Source organism: Sciurus vulgaris, assembly GCF_902686455.1.
Source record: "Sciurus vulgaris genome assembly, chromosome: 14".
Classification (NCBI taxonomy): Eukaryota; Metazoa; Chordata; class Mammalia; order Rodentia; family Sciuridae; genus Sciurus; species Sciurus vulgaris.
The window spans coordinates 82,799,027-82,811,498 of record NC_136475.1 but is presented as its reverse complement, the minus strand read 5'-3'; the positions used below and the strand labels follow the sequence as shown (position 1 = coordinate 82,811,498).

Below are 12,472 nucleotides of genomic sequence, written 5' to 3'. Positions count from 1 at the left end.
TTACTTATTTACCGATTTATATACTCAAAGTCTACCTCTAAAATCTGCCTTTACATTTGTACCAGTGTTTTATTGAACAGTTGAGCACCGTAGCCTTGCCAAGTTGGCACATAGAATCAGCCATCACAGCAAGCAAAGATGCTCAGTGAGTGGTCTTCTTTGGGTGTGGAGATTCTTCTTCGTATATGTGGTATAAAAAAGTGAAGATCATGATCTGGAGTGAGACTTCTAGGTTTGAATCTTACCTCTATCACTTACCAGTTCTCTAAGCCTGCATTGATTCATATAATCTATTGTGTTTCAGTGTCCCTAATTTGTGAAATGTGGATAAAACAATATTACCCATATTATATGATTATTGGGAGGATTAAATGAATTAATACAAATAAAATAGCATGGCATGGGAGTGCTCAGTGAATGTTAGCTATAGTTATAAAGCATGATCATCATTATTAGGTGGTTTTGGGGCCAAGAATTGGGATCAGGAAATAGACAAATCAGTGGAAGGAACACTGATAGGAATAAGGACAGTCTTCAGCACCAAGGCTAGGGCCAGGGAGGGAAAGGTACATATTGACTGAGCCATGCTACGAATTGTGGTTAGTAGACTTTGGGAATACTTAGGTGTTAAATTTTCTTTTTCAGCAATATAATATCTTATAATAGCCTGGAGTGTTCAGGAGAGTTGGATAACTGCTGCAATCCAGCATCACTTGTGGTTTTCAGTTGCCTTGAGGACTAGCAACAGCCACAACATGTTTTCATTCCAAGGAAGTGATTTGGTAGGGAAACGAAGTAGAGACTCCAATAGTTTTATTTGGATATTAAAGGAAAAAATGACTCCAGACTCCAAATTCGAAAAACTTAGGGGCATTTCAGTAACGCACACACACACACACACACACACACACACACACACACACCTTGCTTTCCAACTGGTGTTTTGAGCACCAACCATTCTCATTGCCGTTTGCTGCTGTGATGACCAGTGCTTTTCTGTCTCTTGGCTTTTGTGTATATGAAAATTTCCCTTTTGGATGTTTTACTTGCTTAGAACATAGACAGGCATAATAAAAAAGTAAAGAGGGAGATCTTAAAATAGGGTGCTTGGGATTCTGTCTTGCAGCTCTGATTAGATTAAAGGTGGTAGTGAGAGGGGTGTTTCTAGAACACTTCTAAAAGGTGGCTAAACATCTCTGGGAAAATAGTGAAGAGGCTCTGGAAGCAAGTAGGGAAGACTTCGATTGTTTCCCTTCAATGCCTTCCCCATTCCGAAAACTTGGTTCCAGCTCAGCCTTAGGACTGGAAAAGGACAATTTGAGATTGGTCAGACTTGAGCACCTTGCAAACAGCTACCACAAGCCAAGTCACTGGTGCCCGGAGAAGGAAATTAGCATTTATCGCATTTTAGTAAAAACGATGTGGCCCAGTTAAATTAGGTTTCTTTTCATTTACAATAGACTTAAAATCCTATTTAGCTATAATCCAGCCATTGTAAAATTGGTTACAAGGATCCTAATTTTCTGAGATATTGAATCCTCCCCATTTTATCAGAGCATCTCGATTTTATCCATTTTCATCCATCGTTAAATTTCTTATGGCTGAGAATGCCAGAGGCAACCTACCTTTTCAATCCGCTGCTGCATTCAGCAGTAACTGGATTGAGATTGGAAACATTTATTTTACTCAATGCCTTATCTGCTCTTTTCCACTATTTTAAACACTACTGAGGGTCACACTGAAAATCCTTCTCTGATTCTGTCTGTAATCAAGCGGGAAATGGTTTTATTTTATTTTAAACCAATATCAAGTCTAAGAAGACAGCATTGCTTCATACAATGGGATTGAATGGCCTATTTCCATTGTTTAAACATGTACAGTTTGCATATCTCATCATCATATCCATGCGCATATGGTGTTTCACACCTAACATTCTCTGATCCTTTTCTCTACTGCAATTGAGGTTTCTCTCATTTGAGAACCTCTGAGGACTTTGCCAGCTTTAGGAGCCTATGTCACAGGTGATGTCTCTCCTTCTTGTGAAGGCCTGCTGCTCTGAATGTCTGTGATATCTGTGCAGTCTGTCCATCCACAGCCCACCATGCTTAGCTTCCTCTGTGTGAGTCTTGCCACTCCACTTTGTGAAGGCTGGCTGAGAGTTTGGTTCAAGCTGCTTCATCAGCTTCACCCAGGTGATAAAGAACACCTGCTAATGAACAACTCCTATAGGAGGAAGCTTTGTTGTGCGTACAAGGGTCTGGACTTTCTAGGTTCCTGATATTAGGGCCCTTTGAATGTTAGATAGTCCCATTAGGAAACTTTTGGTCCCTCCAACCCTCCTGTTCCTTCTAGGCCCTTAATGCCTGCTACAATGCCAAATTGGCAGCTCCAAATAGTAGAGACTACACCATCTGGAAAATGGGTCTGTGGGGGTTACATAGGTGGGGAATGCAGTGGGAGCAGTGGCATTACAGTCTACACTGAGCCCTCTCATTTCCCAGGTGTGGTATCCTCTTTCACTGCAGAGCAGGTTTGATGCTGCCAGGATCACTCATTCTTTCTCCTCCCTGCCTTCTCTGCATGGTGGCTGCTTATGGCTTTCCCCCGGAAGTCTGTCTGCAGAGATATGAGAAGACTGGAGCATCTTCTAGGGAAATTGGGTTGCTCTGATTGCGAGCAGGAGGCAGGACAGGAGGTGGAGTTCCTGACCTTGAGGTCCAGTGTTAGAGTTGAGTTGGGGAGTTGGTGTGACAGCGAGGTGTAATGCTGCCACCAGCTGTGAGTCATTGAGAAGGGGCTGACCAAACACATGACTTGAATTCTCCATTGGAAGTGCTAGTGTTTGGAGGATAGAAATCTGACTGCTAACTGGGTCAAATGGAGGATCCGTTCAAAGTTTTCTGAGGAATGTCCACACTGCTTTCCAGAGTGACTGCACCAATTTGCAACTCCACCAGCAATGTATGAGTGTGCCTTTTCCCCACATCCTCGCCAACACCTGTTATTGCTTATGTTCTTGATAATAGCCATTCTAATTGGAGTAAGATGAAATCGTAGGGTGGTTTTGATTTGCATTTCTCTAATTACAAGAGAAATTGAACACTTTTTCATATATTTGTCGATTTATTGTAGATCTTCTTCTGTGAAGTTTCTGCCCAGTTCCTTGGCCCATTTATTGACTGGGTTCTTTTTATTTTTGATGTAAAGTTTTCAAGTTCTTTATAAATTTTGGCCACTTGACCCAGTTATCCCACTCCTCAGTTTATACCCAAAGGATTTACAATTAGCATACTACAGTGATGCAGTCACATCAATGTTTATACCAGCTCAATTCACAATAGCTAGATTATGGAACCAACCTAGATGCCCTTTAATAGATAAATGGATAAAGAAACTGTGGTATAGATTAGATACACAAAGGAATATTATTCAGCCATAAAGAAGAATAAATTTATGGTATTTGCAGGTACATGGATGGAGTTGGCGAGAATCATGCTAAGTGAAATAAACCAATTCCAAAAAACCAAAGGCCAGATGTTTTCTCTGATAAGTGAATGATGATACATAATGGGGGAGAGGGGTAAGAGCAAAATGGAGGAATGTTGGATTGTATAGTCCTCTACACAATGAGGGGAGGAGAGGGGAGGGAGGAAGGAAAGATGGTGGAATGAGACAGACATCATTACTCTATGTACATGTATGATTACATGAATGATGTGAATCTACATCGTGTACAACCAGAGAAATGAAAAGTTGTACCTGATTTGTGTACAACAAATAAAAGATGCAGTCTGTAAAAAATGAAAATAAATAAAATAAAATAAAATAAAATCTGACTTCTATGGCACCTGGATTTGAATTGTTGAAACTTCTGCCTGGAAGGACCAAATCTTAGTCCAGTGTCATGGGCTTTAGTCAGAGTCCCAATAGTCAAAGAAAAAGAAATCTCTTTGGGGTCTGAGAGATAGGAGAGGAACTGGTAAGAGGATCATAGAAGGATCACTTTATTATTCAGTGAATCTTGTGAACCTCCCATCAGCCAGAATGTACAAAACTGAAAATATCCGTTCCTTGCAAAGGGAGGCGAGGAGAACAATGTGGTGAGACAGGAGCTGCACTGTGGAGAACATGAGATGCTGCATGAGCCCCAAGGACAGGCTCCTCACCTGCTGAGTTTCCTGGAGCTGAAGAGGTAGAGGCATGGAAAAGACTAGCAAAACACCTTTCCCGTTTAAAATTTGTAAAAATAATGTCAGCCAGAATGCCTACAGAAAGAACAGGTCACTGTTCCAGAAAGTTTGGGCCAAGCATTTTTGTTGCTTTCATTTTATTTTCCAAAGTCAAATAGCCTACTTCAGTGACTTTCAAAGAAGCAAAGTTCTGTGGCTCTCTGGCCTCAGTCAGATTACACTGCAACAAAGCACATGGAAGGAATTAGGCACCTCGGCTGTCCCCAGTTGCTTTCCCAGGTTCATGGATGCTGGCAGCTGTCACTGGTGCAGCCCTTCACCAAGAAGACCACCTTCATGTAGGGCCATGGTACCCTTCCTTCCTCTCACATTGTGTGACCTACTGGATGGCACACAGGTATGAAATGTGCTGAGAAGAGGGAACTGTCCTCTGGAAACACACCTGACCTGACCTGGACTCCAGTTCACCCTTACATTCTCCTTACCTCCTGAGATGTTGGGTACTTCTCTGGAAAATTGCCATCTCTTTCTATTACGGTTTGGGTCTGGAATGTCCCTCAAAGGCTCATGTGTTGAAGTCTTGGTCCCCAGTGCATTAGTGTTCAGAGGTGAGACTTCTGGGAAGTGCTTGGATCATGAGGGTTTTAATTTCATCAGTGGATTAATGAATTGATGGGGACATCACTGAATGGACCATTGGGAGGTGATAGAAATTGTAGGAAGTGGGACCTAGTTGAAGGGAGTGGGTCCTTATAGGCATGCTCTTGGGAACTCCATCTTGTTCCCTTTCTCTCTCTCTCCCCCTCTCTTTCATTTTCTTCTCCTTTTCTCCTCCTCATTCTCCCCCTTTGCTTCCCCCACTTATTCCTGGCTACCATGAGGTGGGAAGCTTTGCTCTACTACTTGTTCCCTGCCATGATGTTCTGCCTCACCCCCAGCTGAGAAACAGTGGAGCCACAGGACCGTGGACTGAAACCTCAGAAACTGGGAGGCAAAATAAATCTTTACTCCTTTAAGTTGCTTTCCTCAGGTATTTTGCCACAGCAACAGAAAGTTCACACTTCACCTTCCATCAACAGCCAGCCCCATTCTCACCATTGGCTAAAAATCAATATCAGCAAGAGTAACACCAGAGGGCAGCTACTCTTCAGAAGAGCTTCACTCCTTCAGCTATCCTTGGGGGTTGTCTATCAGAATACTGGACTCTGAATGTGATGTGTGTAAAGGACCCCTTCTGAGTAGTCTGACAGGACTGGAAGAAAGGACCTCAGTGAGGGTCAGAGTGTCCTAGCCACTCAAACCCTCCTCTCCTCTAAAGCCCCTGTTCTTACAGGAGTTAATTCCCCAAACTGAGTTGCAGGAACAACCTGGTCAGAAAACTTCAGCATCATGGGGAAAAGAAGCAATGTATCCTCTCCCTTGATAGCAGTTATGAGTGAAGAAACTCTTACTATTAGTTGTGTGGACCAGAGTCACTGTTACTATACAATTACCAGAGGGGAACCATCCTTCTCCTTCTTGGACCCCCATGGGATGGCCTGCTTGCAAGGAACCTAAGGGAGCCACACAGCAACTATTAAAGAGAAAGGAGCACATAGTTAGATCCAAGGAAGAACTTCCCTCCTGGCCTAGACTTTCCTCAGCTGTGTCTTGCCACTGAGTTTTGCTGTAGCTCAGGATGCTATTCCAAAGACAGGTCGTCAAGGATAGGATCTGAAATCACAAGTCAAGGACTCCTGGGGCTGTTGCCCAAAGGCACTGAAGCTTAGCTCTGCACAAAACTCTTCCTCAATTTTCGCTGTGGCCTCTGTCAGTTTTTATGGAAATGACTTACAAATGATGAAACTGAGACCATAGACTTGGGATTAACAACTTGATGAAACTCATCTGTAAAGTGGGGTGATCAATGTCCATCTCACAAGGTCTTCAGAGGAGTCTACCAAAATCAAATAGTTTGCATGATGCCCAACACATTGTAAACCCTCGGAAAATGGCAGGTATTAGTGTAGAGGTTTGATCATGAAGACTAAGTAATTCCAGCTGCTCCTACCAGCCAGGAAAGCACAGCTAGAGGATGGCTGGGGAGGGCAAATAGGGAGTTCTGCCCCCATGGCTTTTGGCCTTATTACCCAGCTGTCTCTGGTTGCCAGGTTTGCACAAAGATGGTTCACTTTCGTCCTGAGTGAAGGCTGCTTCAGATTATGCTTTGTATTCTACTGGGGCCTGGAACAAAGCCAGGAAGACACAATGAAGGATGTTTCTCTTTGTGTCCACAGCTGCTTTCTAGTTACAATGGTCTATTGTTGTGCTAGGCCACAATAGAAGGGAAGTGTAACTGATGGGCCCATTGATTCTGTCTCATGTCTTGGGCCTCAAGCCCTGCTCTGTCAGGGGCATCTGAGGTTTTAGGATCTTGTCTCAGATAGTAAATTAGTTATTACTGAGTGGTAGGTGGCTTATTGATCTTAATTATTTTTCCTTTCCTATAATAGAAGTGTATATTCATGAGCTTTGTCATGACTTTGGAGTACCTCCCACCTGAGTAGGAGTATATGTCCCATTAATTTTGACCTGCCTTGAACTGATGGAATGTGAGTTAGATGATGAGAAAAGAAGCTTTGATTGTACTTATGTTATTTGGTTTGGCTTCCTGCATTATTCTGTTTTCCATAATGGTATTATTATACTCTGGATAACTCCTGGTTCATGGGGAATGAGGAAATACATGGAACACATTTGAACTCCATCCTTAGTTAAGCTCAAGTGAGAGCAGATGAGTCCAAGCCTACTCGCAGACCTATAAGGGAGAAGAATGAATGTTGAATCTGGTGAGAACAGAGGATTGCCTGTTATGCAGCATTGTTTTGAAGCAGTAGCTGGCGAATGCATTAACAGACGAAGCCTGTAGTAGAGAAGGGATCAGCAGAAGGATCTGATGACTCCCAAAAGGTTGATGTGAGCACCTTGGAGAGGGACTCAGCCTTTTGTGGACCAGATCATTTCCCCTTGGAGGAGACTACAGAGAACACTGGTTCGGTATGATTTATCCCTTTTTTGATCCTAATTTGGTAACTTGCTAAGAGTAGATAGTTGCTAAATGTATGTTACATCTTACTGAAATTAGTTGAAATATAGCCATGCTAAGGAGGGTTGATTTCTAAAAATAGGGATTCCTGCAAGAGCATCCAAGATCAAAGCAGAGAAGAGGCCAGGAGGCCAGGCCCAGCCCACCCGCAGCAAGGCCAACTCCAAGGGAATTTTTATAAGTGACCTGAGCCTATTATCAAGGTTAATTCTTAGAGAATATACCTAATAGAGAAAGAATATACCTAATATTACTAGAGAATATACCTGGAAACATAACATTCTGACTCAGTTTGTCCAGGCCGCTATAACAAAATACTATAAACAGGGTAACTTAACCAACAGAAATTTATTTCTCATAGTTATTGAGACTGGAAAGCTCAAGATCAGGACCAGCATGACCTATCTGTTCTTATAAGGGCACTAATCTCATCAGAAGGATTCTACCCTCGTGATTTCATTACATCCTAAAGACCCTATCTCCAAATATTGTCACCTTGTGCATTAGGGTTCCAGCATGCACATTCTGTGGGAAAGCACATTTAGTCCATAGTGTTTTCCCTTCTGTAAACAACTCTTGACTGTGAAATTAAATGCTTTCTTCTTTCCTTTTTACATGCTCCCTTCCTAACTCCTCCCAGGACTCAGAAAATATCGGGGCAAACACTGGCTGTCAGCTGATCCCCACTCACCTGGTTCTATCTGGACTTGAGAAATAAGCTCTCTCAGAGATAATTGTAATTTTAAAGTAAATTCTAGGAATTGAAAACGTCTTCTCCTGCTAAAGAAATGAACATTAATGATAGACTACCAAACCCTGTTAGGCTGTCGCCGTTGCCTGTAGACAGTTCTGTGACCTCCCCCTATGCGTCTGCCCCGGTCCCCACCTGTGCGTGCTTCCTGGATCTTCCTGTGTTAGGGTGAGGACTGTTCATCTGTTTCTATCACTCCTTTTCTTCTGTGTTTGGGATGAGACAAAGAGGCAGGCAATGAAGTGTACAAGCTGGTTCTATTTAAAATTACCAGGGGCCTCAGGGCGCACATTTGTTTGAGTGCCTGCTTGTGTTGACATGTGCAGATCCCGCAGGACGTCCCCAGGAAGTGGGGCTCTGGAGACTGCTGCATAGGAAAGCAGCAGGTGCTGATGCCTTAAAGAACACTACCCCTCATTTTCCTGCAGCCAACCCCTTGGGTGGATTGGACATTTCAGCTTAGTGTTTTCAGGGTAAGACCAGTTGGGTTTAATGAAGGTGCAGCATCAAAAACTCACCGCGTTACTTGCTGGCAACTGTAGGAAAGCAACAGAAGACTGGGGACATTGAATGGAATGAGCCCAAGATTTGGAGTCTAAGGACTGGAATTTGGAGTTCTTACCTGAAAACTGTAGAAAATAAAAACTTGTTTCACAGGGTTGTTATGAGGCGCAAGTGGGGCAGAGGATGTGAAAATTCTCTAAGGAACAGAATTATGCATAGATAACTTTAACGGAGTGATTATAGTGACTAATATAGGGTATTAAGGCTGATGACATTTACTTCCTCTTTCTCCTGCCCGATGTCACCTCCTAAGGCAGAGTGGTGGTCAAACAGGGATGCTCTGGCATCAGGCAGCTCCATTACGCACTAGCTGTGTGATCTCCAGCAGGTGACTTAGTCTCTCTGTGCTTATGTTTTACCACCTATAGAATGAGAAGATAATATTATCCACTCTCTATTGTGGTCATCAAATTTAAGTGAGTTAATACCTAAAAAATATCTAAACTGCATGGCAGTTAATATTTTTTCAACTTCTTATTTTGAGATAACCACAGATTTGCAGGAAATAGCAATACACACGCGCACACACACACACACACACACACACACGTGCACACACACACGAAGAGAAACTTTGTTTTTTCTATCAGGGATTCTTCACATGGATAATATAAGAGAAGAAGAGATGGAGGAGATTGGACTCAGAGTTCCCAACTTTAAATGTCTGTAATTAGACAGGAAGCTTCCCCCACGGAGATGGAGTTTCAAATGGGCCTTGAAGAAAACAGGCAAAAGGGACAGACGTAAACAGACCAGGTGAACACAAAAGAGAGCCAGGCCTTCCCTGCTCCCTGACTCTGGAGGCAAAGTTACACCTCTGGGGTGTAAGATTAAGTTTCCAAACAAAGCTCTCCGGGCCACGCACGGAGCCCAGAGGTCGGGGCTCTTCGCTGATGTTCTGCAGCAAGGAGTTAACAGCCAAGCTGCCTGGGAGTCGGAGTGCCCTCCCAGAGGCGTCCCAGGTGAACCTGGCTTCTCACTTTTCTGGGTTGCAGGCTCCAGGTCTGTTCTTCCCTAGTCCATGTTCCCCGATCAGTGATCCTCTGTTCCCTCTTTATAACCTGGAGAGCTTTTGAAAAGGAAATATGTGGGAGCCTAAAGGGTTTGATTCTTCCAGCACCCTCTATAATTCTCTCCCCCAGAATGCATGGTTCTTCTTTTTTTCCTGGGGGCTGGGGGTGGCCTCAGCAGATAATTTGAAAGACTAACAAACTTTGGCATAGATCACTTTAAGAGCCAGCGAGCTGGCTGGAATATTAATGAAGACGTCTAGTGATAAAGTTGCTTCCTGAAGCAGGAACATATCAAAGAGGTTAGGTCCATGAGTGTTGCTCTGCAGAGCCCCATCTCTATTATCTAGCCCTTAATTACTTCATTAAAATTCAGCAGAGGAGCTACCCAAATCCAGTAGCATGCCCAAGGCTTGCTGGGTGATTTCCCTGCCTCTGGCCATACGTGATTTTTAGTTCTTTCATTCTCCAGAGATGGGAAGCCAGATCTCAGGCAGCTGAGCTGCTGCTGCTGCTGCTGCTGCTGCTGGTCACAGTAGCTTGGTCGCTCGGCGCTGCTGCCTGCCTTCTGCACAACTGGATTTCTGTCCCCCTCTCCCACAGGCTGCAGGTCACCCTGCCTATCTGGGGTTCTTGGGGAAGAAGCTGCCCTATGAAAATGTATTTGGGATCACAGACGTCTTGGTGGGTGGATGTGCATGTGCTTCCTGGACCCTTGTGAAGAGATACTTTGCTTCTAAACAAGACAGGCCACTTTAATCTGGGTGTCTCATCTGGGGGAAGAAGTGGTGTGTGGGCTTTGGCCCTTTGACTCTATTCCCAGTGTCAGGGCCTCCTTGGGCCTCCATCATCCTGTCTGTAATGCGAAGCCATTATTGCCCTACTTGGGTTTTAGGAGTGTCTGTTTTCTTGTTATAACATCTTCCAGCAAGAAACCACACCGGTCAGCTTCCATCATAAACTACCCCAGGAGGGTCTTCCCTCCTCAGTGATGTTCCTTTTAGTGAAATCCCTTGACTCTGCACTTAAAATCACCAACTGGTTTTCATATCAGGAAATGTATCTTAGTTTTAAACATGATTTTAAGTCCATAGGGAACATACCGGAAGGTGGTGCCACCTCTTCTTCAGGGCACAGTGTGTGGGTGTCCTGATGGTGGCTTCTATGTTCAGAGACCCCTTCAGGGCCTCTGGGTCTCTGTCTTGCTCCAAGTACGATGGGTGTCTTTAGAAAAGACAGTGCATCTAAATACACCAACTCTGTAGTGCAGGCAATGTATTTGCTGGTGATAGTGGAGTTTCATCTGCCCCTTCCTGTCCCCATCTGCCTTTTTGTGTTTATTTTGCTTTTTTCCTGGTCACTGTGTCTCTCAAAGGTCCTGCAGGGAGTTTTTCTCAGGATCTCCTAGGTTTTAGCAACTCTGGAGCATTAAAATAAGAGACCCACTCGAGAGATAATGATGTGACATTGTGACCAGGGGCTCTGTATCTGAGAGACTCAGGCAGAGAGTATGGGGACAATCCTCCCACCCCACCCCGAAACAGGAGGTCAGCAAAGAGCACAGCCCTTTAAGAAAGGAAAATTAAGAAGAGCTTTCATTGAAGTTGGGACCACTCACGCCAGTGAGCCAGACTGAGATTTCTGTCAGATGGTAAAAATATTTCAATGTGCACTTTCTTCTGAGTATTTCCAAGGTGCCTAGAGCCTGCCACGGGGTCCTTTTCCTTTCCTGTTGCCCCAGGGTGGGGAATCTGAGACGTTTCCCCTGGTTTCCTGGGGATGTTTATAAACCCAGTAGGTACAGTTGATACTTGATTGAGGATGTAGCACCTGGCAAGTAATTGGCTTTAGAATCGATCATTCTTCTGGCCTCAGGACAATGCTGGCTATACAACCCCCAGAACTGGCTAGCATGGCATTTCTCATGTACTTCCTTATGCTTCTTTTCCTTTTTCCCTGTTTGATGGTCAAAACTTTGGGGTAGGATGGTCTTTTCAAATGTATCTGTCAGTCCTCGTTTGATCAGTTTGAGTATATCAGTCAGCTAAAATGGTCATAACTGCCACTGTTTTATTGAAACTCTTTAGCTTTCTGCTTATTTTCTGCTTTATTTCTCTGGCTCCATGTCTATCTCTTTGGTAGGGAACTACCTGTCAGTCTCGTGTGACCCACCCTCAGTAGCAGACCTGTGGGGTTTTGGACCCAGTGCATGTTGGGTCCACAATGCTCCATTTGGGGGAATGGTGGTTCTGATCTTGTTTATGCTATCCTGCAGCCCTGTCCATTCTGATTCTTGGAAGACCAGTCCACAGACCATGCTGGGAAGCCTGGTGACTCTTTGAGGGGTGAAATGACCTTGGCAAGAGGAGGCCAAGAGAAGGTCAGAGGGGCTGTTTTTCACAGTGTCCCAGAAGTATCTGGATACTTTAAGGTATTTGTTTTCTTAGTTCCAATTCCTTCATGGTATGGGGTAGAGAAGGAGTGTCTATCTAAATTAAATGAAGTGTTTCTTCTTCCTTCAGTCCATTCCTGCTATCTTTTCCTCTGACTTTTTATCCTTTACCCCCTCTGATTTTCATTGACTCCATCCACCTCCTTTGGGGTTCACATGGGAAGGGAGAAAGACCCAGGGAAGGAGTCTAGAATCTCTATGGTATTTCCAAATAATCTCAACATTTATAACTCTATTCATTCATTTCCCCTTCTGTACAATGGGGATAATCATATCTCATGGACTTGTGTAAAAATCTAATATAATGATAGTGTGGACAAGTACAAATTCATGTCACAGCTGTTCTGATTCCTTGCTTACCTCCAGTAATCTTATTAGTTTTCAGCAGTGATTTCTTCAGAAACCTTTCCATGATTTGTT

The 12,472-nt window shown here is 43.8% G+C and overlaps 1 protein-coding gene across 3 annotated transcripts in view; it reads left to right on the top strand.

The window, feature by feature from the left end:
• Positions 1–12,010, top strand: part of TDRD15 (tudor domain containing 15) — a 197,619-nt gene extending 185,609 nt beyond the window's left edge. For all 3 annotated transcript variants that reach the window (XR_013759203.1, XR_013759204.1, XR_013759205.1), the window contains 2 exons: positions 9,181–9,333; positions 11,876–12,010. The gene's annotated coding sequence lies outside the window, so the exon portion shown is untranslated. The remainder of the gene's footprint in view (positions 1–9,180; positions 9,334–11,875) is intronic.
• Positions 12,011–12,472: the final 462 nt, after the last annotated feature.